We start from the raw sequence: 14,936 nt of genomic DNA on the forward strand, positions 1-14,936 counted from the left end.
GCAGTACAAAGCTAGGCAGTTCTTTAATCTTCAAAGAAAAAAAAAGTAAAGCGAATAAATCCAGCTATTAGCTTGAAGGCAAAAACAAATGAAAGGAGAAGGGGAAAGCAAACAGTATTAGAGTTACTTAGTCTTCTTATTAGAAGCATAGAATGATGCTATCAATATGGTACATTATATAAAGTAATCTACATATACACACATATGTCACAACACCTAAGGAAGAATTATACAATACACTTTTTAACAATAAAGCTTTTTTATAAATCTGAATATTTAATTAAAATATTATTTTTAAGAGATTTAGACTAGTCAAGTTTGATTATTTAATTTTTGTACCTGTGAGAAGAATTAACTTTTCACTTTTATAACTTGCAGTTTATTTGTAGCTTTGATACAAGCATAAAATTATCAATAATTATCTCAAACATACTTCTGATATCCTTAATATAGAGATTCCTGTTTTCTTATATTTTAGAGATACCTAAGTCTTTACTACATTGTAGTTTTAAAAACTACAGTACTTTTTTAAAATTTACTTATTTATAATGAATTTTCTCTTTAGACTAAATATATGTTTAGGATTGCCTTCATACATTTAAAAAATGATTTTTGATAAGCATATGTTCAAACATAAGTTTATTTTCTACTGTTTCTTACTTGTTAAGCATAATTTTCAACTTCCTCTCCAAATATATTTCTACATTTTCATCATGACGTATGAGTATTATTTGTAGATTAAATTTCTTAAAGAACTTCATACACATAGATTTTCACATGGCTACTTTATGCTCCATTTTAATCTTCATTGCTAGATATAATTTCTTACAACATATTTAATTAGCATGTTTAATAACTGTTTTACAGTTTACTAAAGAATTTCATAAGTAGGTAGGTGAGACAGATAAATGATTAATTGCTAGATAGATAGGTAGGTAGGTAGATAGATACATACATACATACATAAAAACATACATACATATATAGACAGATAGGATTTTGTCCAAGGAAAAATTCAGTTCCCTTACTATTGCACCTAAATGACTCAAGCACCACCCCATACACAAACACTTTTTTCCTACTCATCTAATACATTTATATCACTATTTTCCCTTACCTAAATTTCCAGTGTTCTTTCTAATTTGTTCCTTGTATTCATTTGTAAATATGTGCCAAACCCTACATTAATTAATAAATTTTATAACACTTACTATTAATCTTCAATTTAAAATTAAATCACTTTAGTTTCCACGATTAAAATGCATTGCAAAAAAGGTTTTAAGGGCCATTTTAATGACCTATGAGTTATGGTTAAATTAAATATTACTTCTTTATTAAAAAATGTATGTTCCCTATTCCTATCATATTCAAACAAGTTAATTCAGTATTCAGTGTCATGATTTTTCAGAAATTCCAAGCAATTATTTGTTTTTTTTTTTTTCTATTCCACTGTGTGCTAAATGAGGAATATATGATATAACACTACAGAACAAATGTGGGCAAGAGTCAAATCTACAAATGTTTCTACCCTTTCCTCTATACCCAGCATATATTTTATTTGTTTTTGTAAGCAATAATTAAATAATCAACAAATAAAAATTCCAATAATGAAATATCTTACACATAGTAATTGAATGTGTCATTTAGGTATTTAATTTACCATATCAGACTCCTCAGTGGAGCTCATCATGGTTAGCACTTCAGTGTATGAGGTGTATGACTGTTAAACAACCTACTATGCATTCACAATATTTATGCACACACATATATTTATTTAGACATTTCTCCTTTTCATTGAATAAAACTTCATTCATACATATGTTTTCAAGGTAACCATCCATCCGCATTGCTCTGTCTCATGGCTCCAAATCTTTCTTACGTGATGACCACAGCATATTTTATTTAATCATTCCTCTATTTATGAATGTTTATTGCTTTGTATATCAAACACTCAAAAATACTTCTTATTAAGTATTCACTTGAGAAAGTGAAAATTCTGTGGTAAACGTCTTAGTATTTTTTCAAATGCCTGCAGAGACTTTCTTGATTTTGACTTGTGCATCCAACATTGATGTTGGAATATATATATATATATATATATATATATCACTTCAGTTCAAGTATATATTCATACATTTATATTTTACACTAGTGGGTGAGTACTTTCTCTGTAACTGAGTTCCTAAGATAATACAGACTCCCAAGAAATATATGTTGAGTTAGAAGTTTAATAAATGAATCCTCTCAACAAATTCCTTTGTTCAATTGTCAAATAAGCTGCTTTATTCATTTCCTCCTAGTTAAGACTGTCAAAAGTAGCCATTTATACCATATTATTTTATTTTTCTAGCCCATTTTCTTATATTTCAATTACTCATTTAGAACCCTGTGGGCCAGTGACTGGATAATGTAGGCTATGTCATATATGTAAACTCTCTGCCATCATAATTTTAAGTGTAAGAGATGAGAGGTGAAACTCAATACAAGTACGTATGTACAAACTGTCACAGGGGCCGGCACTGTGGTGTAGCCGGTAAAGCCACCGCCTGCAGTGCTGGCATCCCTTATGAATATTGTTTTGAGTCCTTCCTGCTCCACTTCAGATCCAGCTCTCTGCTATGGCCTGGGAAAGCAGTGGAAGATGGCTCAAGTTCTTGGGCCCCTAAACCCACGTGGGAGACCTGGAGGAAGCTCCTAGCTCCTGGCTCCTAGCACCTGGCTTCTAGCTCCTGGCTTTGGATTGGCGCAGCTCCAGCCATTCCGGCCATCTGGGAAGTGAACCAGTGGATGGAAGGCTTCTCACGCTCTCTGTCTCTCTCTCTCTTCTTTCTGCCTCTCTTTTTCTGTGTAACTCTGACTTTCAAATAAATAAATAAATCCTATAAAAATAACTGTTATAAATTTTACAAAAGGAGGGTGTACAATTATAGCAAAATGAAATAGGGAGGCCGGCACCATGGCTCACTTGGCTAATCCTCCACCTGCGGTGCCGGCACCCCGGGGTTCTAGTCCCAGTTGGGGCACCAGGTACTAGTCCCAGTTGTTCCTCTTCCAGTTCAGCTCTCTGCTGTGGCCTGGGAGGGCAGTGGAGGATGGCCCAAGTACTTGGATCCCTGCACCCACATGGGAGACCAGAAGGAAGCACCTGGCTCCTGGCTTCAGAAGGTACAGCGCTGGCTGTAGCAGCCATTAGGGGAGTGAATCAACGGAAGGAAGACCTTTCTCTCTGTCTCTTTCACTGTCTGTATTTCTCTCTGTGTGTCTCTCTCACTGTCTAACTCTGCCTGGCAAAGAAGGAAGGAAGGAAGGAAGGAAGGAAGGAAGGAAGGAAGGAAGGAAGGAAGGAAGGAAGGAAGGAAGGAAGGAAGAAGGAAGGAAGAAAGAGAGAGAGAAAGACATAGTGAGACAATTCAATTTATCAACTACCACATCATGCAAAACTTCTGTTAAAACTTTTTGTTTTAGTCCCAATAATGTTGAGTTCAAGTTAATGTTTTTCCACAGGGAAATGACATGTTCTTGTTGCCATTTTGAAGATATAACCAGCTATAATGTATAAAAGAGGCTAAAGGGGATAAATGCAAATAGGGTTACAAAGGAAAGAGAAGGGGAAATTATTGGTTCCACCAGTTAGATTTTGAATTTAATATCTAAACAAATAGGAGAGCAAATTTTGATCTGATGGAGAATGTAATGAGCCCAGATATGTAGATGATTTGAGAGTTCCTTCAGGCTCTAAGGTTATAGATACTTAATAGTAGTAACCCTGGTGTAGAATTGAGCAGAAGTTCATATTCATGAGGACAGTTTGGAAATTTCAGTTTCAATAGACACATGAAAATGATCAGGATCACCAGTCATCAGGGAAATGCAAATCAAAACCCAGTAAAGTTTCACCTTGCCCCATTTAGAATGGCTCTCATACAGAAATCAAGAAACAACAAATTAGGAGAAAGGTACCCTAATCCACTGTTGGTAAGAATTTAAAGTGGTGCAGCCATTGTGGAAGACAGTGTGAAGATACCTCAGAAATCTGAAAATAGATCTACCATATGACCCAACCATCCCACCCCTGGGGATTTACCTAAACAAAATGCAATCAGCATATGAAAGAGTGATCTGTACTCCCTTGAACATTTCAGCTCAATGCACAAAAGCTAAGATATAGAATCAACCCAGATGTCCATCAGTTGATGACTTGATAAGTAAACTATGATATATATACACTATGATATATATATGGAAAACTACTCCGTGGTAAAAAAATATAAAATACTGTCTTTTGCAACAAAATGGATGCAATTGTAAACCATTATGAATAGTGAAAAACACAGTCCCAAAAATACAGATACCATATGTTTCCCCTGATCTGTGGTAACTAATATTGTATCAAAAATGTAATGTACAAGAGTGAAATTGACATTTTGAGATTTGATGATTGTTTACAAACCTTGTCTCCACTGTTGAGGAACTGTTTTTTTTTTTCATACTATCTGTTAAACTCTTTACTTAATTTAGGGTTAATCTTGTGAGTATAAGGGAAACTGAAAATAGAGCTTTGTAAAATCAAGAGTGGGAATAAGAGAGGGAGAAAGAAGAAGGATGGGAGCATGGGCAGAAGGGAGGGTAGAGTGGGAACTATCATGGTATTCCTAAACCTGTATATACAAAATACATGAAGTTTGTTTACCTTAAATAAAAATTTTTAAAAAAGGAATAATAGAATTGAGAAGGATTAGGACTATGGACAAAATTAAATAATTTGTAAACTGCACTCCTGCCTAAAACTTTCCTTAGATAACTAATTGTCAAGCAAACCAAACATGCAGAGGTTGTGAAAGTACTACATCAGTATGTCTGAGTTCTTACCAATGAAACCTTAAAATTGGAGTTTTTGTGTTTATTTTTATTTTCTATGTTTTCAAAACAAGCTTTAGCTCCTTTTATATAGTCCCCTCATTGTTTTGCAGTCTATAAATGTTATTTTGCAAGAGTTCATGACAATAAAGTAATTTTCAATTTCCGGTACATGAATGGGAAGAAGGTGAGAGGATTATATGACATACCTTGATTTAGAAATGTGTGGATAATTCCATGTCTATGTTAAATCTTATTTGAGAACTAAACCCAGATAAGGCCAGGCTCTATTTGCGCTATTCCAAATGAAGTAGTTTAGAGATAGGAGTTCTCAAAGCAATGCTTTGATGCTTACTCTGAATCAGCAGAAAGGCATTTTGTTCAGAAGACTAAAGTTCACTTTTGCTTCTGTTTTTTTACGACAGCTGTCACACAGTATCATCACTTGGCATGAGCAGCATATCCCTCTGACTTGTTGCAGTAGGCAATAATGCAAAAATATCCATGATAAAAACAGATCCTCCAAAGGAAAGAATAGATGTCAGCTTTTTATATTGTACAGTAATTCACACACACAGTTTCCTTTCAAATTGTTGATCAAGTTTCAATAATTTGTTCAGATTGAAACCCAATGAGCCACAAGGTTTCTACCAAATCTTTTATATCAGAAGAGCCAATTTGTTCCTTTACAGTTTACTCATTTAGATTTCTTGAAATGCATTTCGATGTAAATTATATTTCATTGGAAGGGAAAGTATTTCCCTTTGTAACAGACAATTTCATTCTAAATTTTAAACAGAAAATTAAAATTAAGTCTTCCCAAAAGTGCTGGGATTTGTACTGAAGAGTGAATCTATTTTTGAAAAAAAACTTCATGCTTGACACAAACACACACACAAGTACATGAACACACATACATGTCCTATGTGCTTGCATTATATAGGAGACTCCTGAGAAAAGATCACAGTTAACATACTTAATGCTCCCATTTCAAGTTGCAGATTTGAACATGGACTCAGTTATTTTAAAGATACATACTTTGAGATTCATGACAGAGTTGAATATGTTAAGAATAATGGGCAATAATAATAAGAATTAGAATGCAATCTTAGAATAAAAAAGGATAAAGAGTCAATCATTTTTGTTTTAAGTCTGTCTAAAAATGACATAGAGGATTCAATTTCTTGAAGATTACTGTGAATGTGAGGAATTAGAATTGTGGGGAAATGAGAAGCAAGAGCAGTAGACATGAGCAAAATGTTACTGATTTGCATTCTACTTAGAATTACATCTTGCTACCATTTTAGTCTTCTTCCCCCAGTCACAAAGTTCCTCCAGATATCTGTCCTGATCATATTTTAATATCTATAAACCTCAACATGTATTTTAAACTAACTTATGTTTATGACAGGTAATACAGAAAAACCAAATACTTTGAAATCCATGAGAAATAATCTTTAAAAAACACTACTGAAAATAGCCAGAATCAAGTTCATAATATATTCATCCATTTGTTCATTTAATATGCACATTATGCCAAACTGCAGCTTAGATGCTTTAGATCTGTGAGTTAAACAAAAGCTCGCACACATGTGGACCTTAAATTCTAGTATGTTGCAGAAAACATTGAATGCCTTGGTATTTCCTGGGTAAGTTAAAGAAGAAAATGCATAAGCTGTGGAAAATATAGTAATCACCATGTTGACTGTGGTACCTTGCCTCTGTTGGCCACCTTCAGGAGCATTATTACATCCGGACAATGCTCAGAGTTAGGATACTGCTGCCACAGGGAAGGGAGAAAACACAAATTCGAATACACATATAGTGAATAGCTGTGCAATGTCTCAAGATCAATGCACCAGGATCTCATAAGTCTGAAAATAATCATTTGGAACAATATCAATAATCATTGCATAGATCCTTGCTTTAGCTGCATTTGGACGTTTTTATTTTTTAGGCTGTTCACAGTCTAATAGAGTGTTTTCTATGAGAATATTGAAGACAGGTTGCATGGTGCAAGGGTGAGAGGAAGAAATATTTGGTTGTACATATTCTTTGGTTGTTCTTAAGGCTTGTGGAAACCAACAGTACAAAGGAATTCATGGAGCCAGGGATCTTAAAAAAAAACAAAAAACAGTATTTACAATGTCAGGAACTTACAGCATGATGCCCCGTGCCTCTGTTATGTTGTAGGAAAACATTTAAGAAACATAAATCTATGTGAAGCGCTGAATTTTTCTGACATTTTTTATCTCTTTTACCTTACAAGTATAAACAAGATAAAAAATACTATGCTTGCATTACTGTAGCTTTGACAGGGAGAGATCATATGAAAGTTATTGCAACTGAAATTCTTTTTTTTTTTTTTTTTTTTTTTGACAGGCAGAGTGGACAGTGAGAGAGAGAGACAGAGAGAAAGGTCTTCCTTTGCCGTTGGGTCACCCTCCAATGGCCGCCGCGACTAGCGCGCTGCGGCCGGCGAACCACGCTGATCCGATGGCAGGAGCCAGGTGCTTCTCCTGGTCTCCCATGGGGTGCAGGGCCCAAGCACTTGGGCCATCCTCCACTGCACTCCCTTTTGGCCACAGCAGAGGGCTGGCCTGGAATAGAGGCAACTGGGACAGAATCTGGCACCCCAACCGGGACTACAACCCGGTGTGCTGGCGCCGCAAGGCAGAGGATTAGCCTAGTGAGCCGCTGCGCCGTCCAACTGAAATTCTTGGTGTTGGTCATTTGAAGAGAATGAATGACAATCAAATATCAAGTTTCACAAACCAAAGAAGCAAAACTTACTTTCCTTCCCATCATCCTTTCACTTAACTGCAAAAGTATTAAAGTAACTTCACTCATTTTATGGAAATAAGAAAATTAACTCAAATAGTAAGCTCTTACCTAAATGCCTGTTTCATGAGAGACATGATAGCTATCTACATTTTCTTTAATACAGAATTTCATAGAGTTAAGCGAACTCTTATTTTTATGCTACTGATTTCTTACATGAATGAGATGGGTATGAACAAATAAACATCTTTTTTGGAAAAGTTGCAACTTTTTGTGAATTATTTTGATATTGTTTATGAAAAGCAAATTCCATTGATGGGATTGATAGAATTTTAGTTCCCAAATGCAGTTGACTGGAGGAGGATAGATTTCGAAATGGAAAACAATTAAAACAGTTTTAAAGATATACTGAAAATGATATGCACATTTTAGAGTCAAATTTCCACATCATATCATGATCCACGTCTGTGTCTCTATCACTCCAAGTTCTAGTTACTTGTCTGAAACCAGAGATATGGATTGCATCTAATGCAAAGTTGTCTTTGTGAGCATTCAATGAGATACTACGATAATGGCCTTAGCACAGTCTCAGTGAGAGGCAAGAAATTTTATTTGTGTTTTTTTTTGTTATATTTGCTGGAATTTCTGAAGAAATTCCAATAATGGTCTTGAAATTTTTTTAGCCTTAGGTTATTCACAACACTATGGAAAACTAGATTTATAATTAACTAAAATTTCCAGGTCTTCCATTTAAACAGTTACCAAAATATTTATTTGGTGCCCATTTTTTCAAATTCCATCACAGAAAATAGAAAAACAAAGATAAAACACATAGTCTCTTACTTAAAAAGAAAACACATTTTGGTGCCAGAAACCAGTTGATTTACAAAACAATGTGATGAATTATAACTGTATTCTTTAGATCATGGAGGAGTTATACTGTGTGATAAAAAGGGATGAGTATCATCAGCATAAAATGTATACATTAATAAGGTATGGATAACATAAAACTGTCTTAATTGTACAATTGTCCAAATTTATTCTTTTTAAACAACTTTGATTCTCCATGTACTGGTAAATAGAAATGTTGAAATAGTAGTGTTGCCTTTAGTTATTCTAGTAATGTCCACTTTGATCTTTCCTTCTTGAGTAAAGTCTATGAATTTACAGTTGGTTTGTCTTACCCACTGGTGAAAGCTCCCTCTCTTAGCCTTTTTTCATTGCCACAACTCTTGGTCTCTGCTTATTCCAGCTGAATCCTTCTAAAAGGCCCATCTGAAAGGCTCACTGAGGGGACAGGGAGACAACTCAAGTGTCTGTATGGCAAATCTGGTGCATCTTTTGGGTCCTAGATTATTTCTGAGATGCACGACCTGAATGCTGGTTCTGGTAACGCTAACATCAATAGCATCAGGGTCAGAGGGTGAGACAGTGAATGGGAGAAGCCCAGGATTCTGTATGTGCCCTGCTTGAGTTTGCTTTATTTCCTTGCAGAGTTCATAGTTTCCTGTTCTCGACTACATTCACATGGTTTCTGTTTCCGGCTGGACTGTAGAGACCATTAAGTTGTTTGTAGGCTATTTACATCCTACTGGATGACCTGAATATCTTCCAAGCATATAACATCGTAAAACAATCTCTTCTTTTGTTTTTCACAACTTCAAAATTGTTCACCCTACAGTCTTCGCTTTCCAGTATCCTCCTGCTCTACCGGGAAGCCTGTGTAGTGACTGGAAAACCAATTCATGTTTCTGACTACTGTCCCTGGATTTCTCTGAGCCATGGGAAACTGCTGGCATGTATGCTGTATGCTGCTCTTGAGGTATCCTGTCTAATAATGCCACTCTAACATCACCCAGCCTGTTCCTCCATGAGAACGCAAGTCAAAATGCACTGAGAACAATGCATCTCCTTCTAGTCTCTAAGTATGTTCCTCCTAATTCTCTAGTTTCTTTTGCTCTACAGTCCAAAAGCCTTCTCAGTCTTACAGTTATACTTGATAGAGCCTGAAACCAGGACTAGGAATATCCTCTATTTTCTATCACACAAAACCCAATGTGAGATATGCTGGCACAAAAGTTAGTGTCTTAAGAATTTAGCTTATGGTTATTTGACTGACTTCAGTGGTATGGATGAGACTTGGATGACCTTGGTCAGGCTCACTTCTGCATTTGCATTTGGATGGTGGGTCAGCAGCTATGATGGGCTGGGTTATGATGGATGACACAGAGTCCTTTCCGTGTGTTTTATTATATCCTACAACGTCCTTGCCCAAGGCATCCACATCATGGTCTCAGAGTTCCAATGTGAATGAAACAAAAACCCTAAAAGTATGCACGCTTTAAGTTTCCATTTGTGTCAGGTTTTCTACTATTCTATTTTCCAAAGCAAGTCATAAGACTAGTTGCAATTCAAGAGTTTTTGAAACAGATTCTACCTCTTGGGTAAAGCTGCAAAACATTGTGGCTTCTTACCCCCTTAGTCTACCGTACTCCTTTGAGTAAAGCCTTTTGAAATTTAATATGTTCGGTCTCCCTTGTCCTTGTATTTGAATAATCATATAAATGTGCAAGAGTATTATTCAAAATGCACCTCACTAAATATAGCATTTAAAGGCATTTTCAGACAGTTTGATTCTCTTCTGATGTGGTTGCTGCATTGAAGAAGTTGTTTGGGGCCAGAAATAAATAATGAGGCTAAGAGAGGCAAGACCATGAATGACTTAACATATTTTTTTTCCAATAAACTGCTAAATTTTGCAGTTTGAGATGATCATTTGGCTTAATCAGTTGGCAGTGATCAAGACACCAAGACTGAAATCCCAGAAATAGTGTAGTTACTGAGTAAGATGCTGTTGTAGAGGTAGTAGTTTCTCCACCCTGATCTCCTATTAGCAGGGCCATGTACCCATTCTCTCACTATTGCAGGTGCTGCTTATTAGTGGTTCACATCTTCCTTCTCCATTCCTAGAGAATTGTTCCAGCCAGTGGAAGCACCTTTATAAGGATGTTATGTACACACCTACCAGCTACCTAAGGGATTTTTTTTTTCCTGCAGAAAAATAGTACTGCCCTAAGGCTATACATTTCTGAGTTTATATGGTCCAGAGGTATGCAACCTCTTAAAATCTGATATTAACACTGTATTTTAGCACAAAGTGAGTGTCAATTAATGTTGAAGAACAAGTTTCATCATTAAATCACTCCAGAGTTAATAGTTACAGGGTCAGTCCTCTAGAGTATTCTTTTATCAATGGGTTATAAAATTTATTAAAAAATAAATAAGCTTTTAATCTTTCATTTATACTCAAAAGACAGTCATCAATATCCTTACCCAAAAATTGTATAAAGTATCATTTCTAATACTATGAAACTGGTTTGCCTTTGGCAGATTAATATATAAATAAACAGATCTTTTGGAGTTTCATTATTTTTCATTTTCACAAATGCCATGGGTCTTTTATTGGTAATAATACACTACAAATTTCATATTTGTTGCTTCTGGACATATGTAATGTAATCACTTGGCTTTTTTTTTTATTTCTGACACCATTTAAGAAAAACAAAATTAGTCTTTTTCTTCTCCTTCACTTTGCATGATTAAAGTTTTAGCAAATATACTAGATGATGAAATACAACGAAGGGGAAAGTCTTCCATGAAATACTCAGAATAGTCTTATTTATTTTCAAAAGTACATCTATAATGCTCACTTTAAAACATTTAGCACATTGTACTATTTGATAGCATTAATACATTTTAATGAATAATCTCAAGCTTTTTGATCAATTTTACCATTTTAATTATTAAATATAATTCTTACATTTGTATTTATTTTCCTACTAGCTAAACAAGTCCCTTCTAAGTAAAAACACTCTGGCAGGTTAAGATGCTTCCCTTGGATCTACATAGGAGACCGAGAAGAAGCTCCTGGTTCCTGGCTTCTGGTTTCAGCCTGACCCAGCCCAGGCTGTAGTAGCCATTGCAAAGCAAACCAGCAAATGGAAGATTCTCTCTCTCCATCTCTCTTTCTCTGTCTCTCTCTCTCTCTCTGTCCCTCTCTCGTTTCCCTCCTTCCTCTCTCTAATCCTACCTTTCCAATAAATAAATAGATATTTTAAAAATTCTGTATGTATCATAGTAGGCATGTTTTCTACCCAATTCCCATGATTTTAGGGTTATGAAATATAGCTAAGTTGACATTTAGAACCAAAGAAGTTTTAAATAATTTGTTGTGAAATATGTTTTTTATGATGTAGTAGGCTGTTGTGTTTTGTTCATTTATTAGTATAATTCTGCAGCCAAATATGCATTAACTATTTAGATATTACTTGGTTTAGATGGCAAACTATGAAAGGAGGTAGGAAATACAAAAATGAATAAAACATAAATCCTTCTCTAGAGGAACTTAAAAGCAGAAAAATAGTTTGAAAAGAAAAATTTCAAACTAAAGCAAAATAACTAACACTGGAGAGACTTACAGATAAAGGCTATGGGTACTAAGACATTGAAGAGAACACACCAAGCAGAGAAGTCTTTGAAAATGCAATGCGTAAGTTCATCTAGGAAATAAATACAGTTTCACTAAGCTGTAGAAGAAGTGTAAAGTAAAAGGAGGAAATTAAGTAGTACACAGAGAAAATTCACCCTGAAATATTCACTAATAAGTAGCACTTATTACTGGTTTTTTTTTTAAGATTTATTTTTATTTATTTGAAAGACAGAGTTACAGAGAGAGGCAGAGAGAGAAAGGTCTTCCACCCACTGGCCCACTCCCCAGATGGCTGCAATGGCCAGAGCTGCGCCAATTTGAAGCCAGGAGCCAGGAGCTTCTTCCGGGTCTCCCAAATGAGTGCGGGGGCCCAAGGACTTGGGCCATCTTCTACTGCTTTCCCAGGCCATAGCAGAGAGCTGGATCGAAAGAGGAGCAGCCGGGACTAGAACCGGCACCCATATGGGATGCCGGCGCTTCAGGCCAGGGCTTTAACCTTCTGCACCACAGTGCTGGCCCTTTTATTACTGCTTTTATAAAACACAGATAGAGAAGCTTAGTATTTCCAGAATGGGATCATGAGAAATTCTGCAGATCCTCTCCTAGAATAACAGTCATAGCTGATAAAAATTATAAAACAAAGCCGAAACAGGTTTTACTTTCTGGAAAGTATTCAAAAATCGAACAACAAATGGAGAAATGTTCATTTAAGTTACTCAACTAAAACTAAGTAAAAACAGTGACTATATACATCATTTGAGCATGACCTGAGTCCTACAATCTACAGAAGCTCTGTTCTAGGCATGTGTAGCCAAGAAGACAAGACCACTTCTGCCTGTTCCTAATCCAGAATTATAATTTTTCTCTGGGAGAGGTAGGCCACCACCATTCCTTATCTCACCCCCAGTCCAGCTCCACTTCACAGAACCTCCGTTCCATGCAAAAACAGTAATGCCATGGCCAATAAGACTATGAAATATTTTTTTCAATATCAATAGAAATAAGGTTACTAGAGACGTGCTAAATGAATCTTAGATACTGAAAGTTTTAGGAATCACAATGTGATTATGATCCAACAGAGGGGAAAGAGCATCCCAAACATTTTTAAATGAATACACAAACATATGACTGAATTTTGCTGTTGTAAATAGGGAAAAAAAAACCTTATCTTTATCATGTGTCTCATAACCAGAGCATCATAAGTAATATGGAACCACAGACTGAAGACATGTTTTGTTTAGAAAAATCTTATGGCCAGCACCACAGCTCAATAGGCTAATCCGCCGCCTGTGGCACCGGCACACTGGGTTCTAGTCCCAGTTGGGGTGCCAGATTCTGTCCCGGTTGCCCCTCTTCCAGGCCAGCTTTCTGCTGTGGCCCGGGAGTGCAGTGGAGGATGGCCCAAGTGCTTGGGCCCTGCACCCCATGGGAGACCAGGAGAAGCACCTGGCTCCTGCCATCGGATCAGCGTGGTTCGCCGGCCGCAGCGCGCTAGTCGCGGCGGCCATTGGAGGGTGACCCAACGGCAAAGGAAGACCTTTCTCTCTGTCTCTCTCTCTCACTGTCCACTCTGCCTGCCAAAAAAAAAAAGAAAAAAAAAAAAAAGAAAAAAGAAAAATCTTACAACATCTATTGATCTGTAAAAGATACGTATGGGCACCTGTAAGTTATAAAGAGTATCCTGGCATTTCACAGCAGAGACAAAAAATTCTGTGGAAATATGGTATGTGGAATATGAATATGAAAATATGGCATGTGAATATGAATGAACCAGAGAATTCACATGGATAGTGACAAAATTTGATGTTGGTTAGTTATATAGATAGACTTATATGAATGTCATCTAATTTGCATAATGCCAGTTAGGTTGTTGGAATCTGCTTATACAACTAATTATTTGGTGGCTGTATAATAACTACTTTCCAGGTTTACTTGTGTCATGTGCACATCTGAAGTCAACACTTATGAATTAATTATGTACTAGATACATTTTCCTTATATATGAGGATGCTTCAAAAGATTTGTGGAAACATTGAATTAAAATACTTTTATTTTGATCCAAAATTTTAAAATCACTCCCTATCTTTTCCATAATACATATTTTCTATGAACTTTTTATAGACCCCTCATAAGTGAACCGCATTATTTATATTTTTATAGTTCCAAATTGTAGATATTAAATACTGGCCTTTGCTTTATATCATTTCAAGGATTTTTTGAAATTATTTCCATGATTATATAACTGTGTTATGTGACATGATAAACATGATGGATCAAACGGTTATTTAACCAAGTCATATTACACTAAAATATAATACGAACATTATAAAGCTTACATTGTTCACTTCTGTGACTAGATGAAGCAAACAGATATTTATTTACTTGTATCTACCTCAGAATTATAAATATCACAGTACCAATTTCCTATGGGCTTTAAAATTGAGAATATTTTCCAGATTTTTTAATCATATAAATTATTATTGGTGGCTACTCTTTATTAACCTATAAAAGTCACATTAAAATTCCTGGATTCTGATTTCAGCAAGGAATGAATTTGAAATGTGCTATCTAGCCAGATGCAGCTGTTCTCTGGTCCACATTCCATATACAATGCTCTGTTTGATTTTAATGAGTTACTTGTGCTAAAGACAAAAGTGCATTGGATGCTCATATACTGCTAAGGAATCTGAAGGGGAACTACTTGGGAAAGCCCCGTTGTTTCACCTGCATTTCACCAGAAGCCTGTAAAGCCTCTTTGAGCAGCTGTGAGGACTAATTTGAGCAATCTCTCTCTCTCTCTTCCTCTACA

The sequence above is a fragment of the Oryctolagus cuniculus genome, chromosome 8 (assembly GCF_051225735.1).
Source record: "Oryctolagus cuniculus isolate XC-2025 breed Fujian yellow rabbit chromosome 8, ASM5122573v1, whole genome shotgun sequence".
In the NCBI taxonomy this organism is placed as follows: domain Eukaryota; kingdom Metazoa; phylum Chordata; class Mammalia; order Lagomorpha; family Leporidae; genus Oryctolagus; species Oryctolagus cuniculus.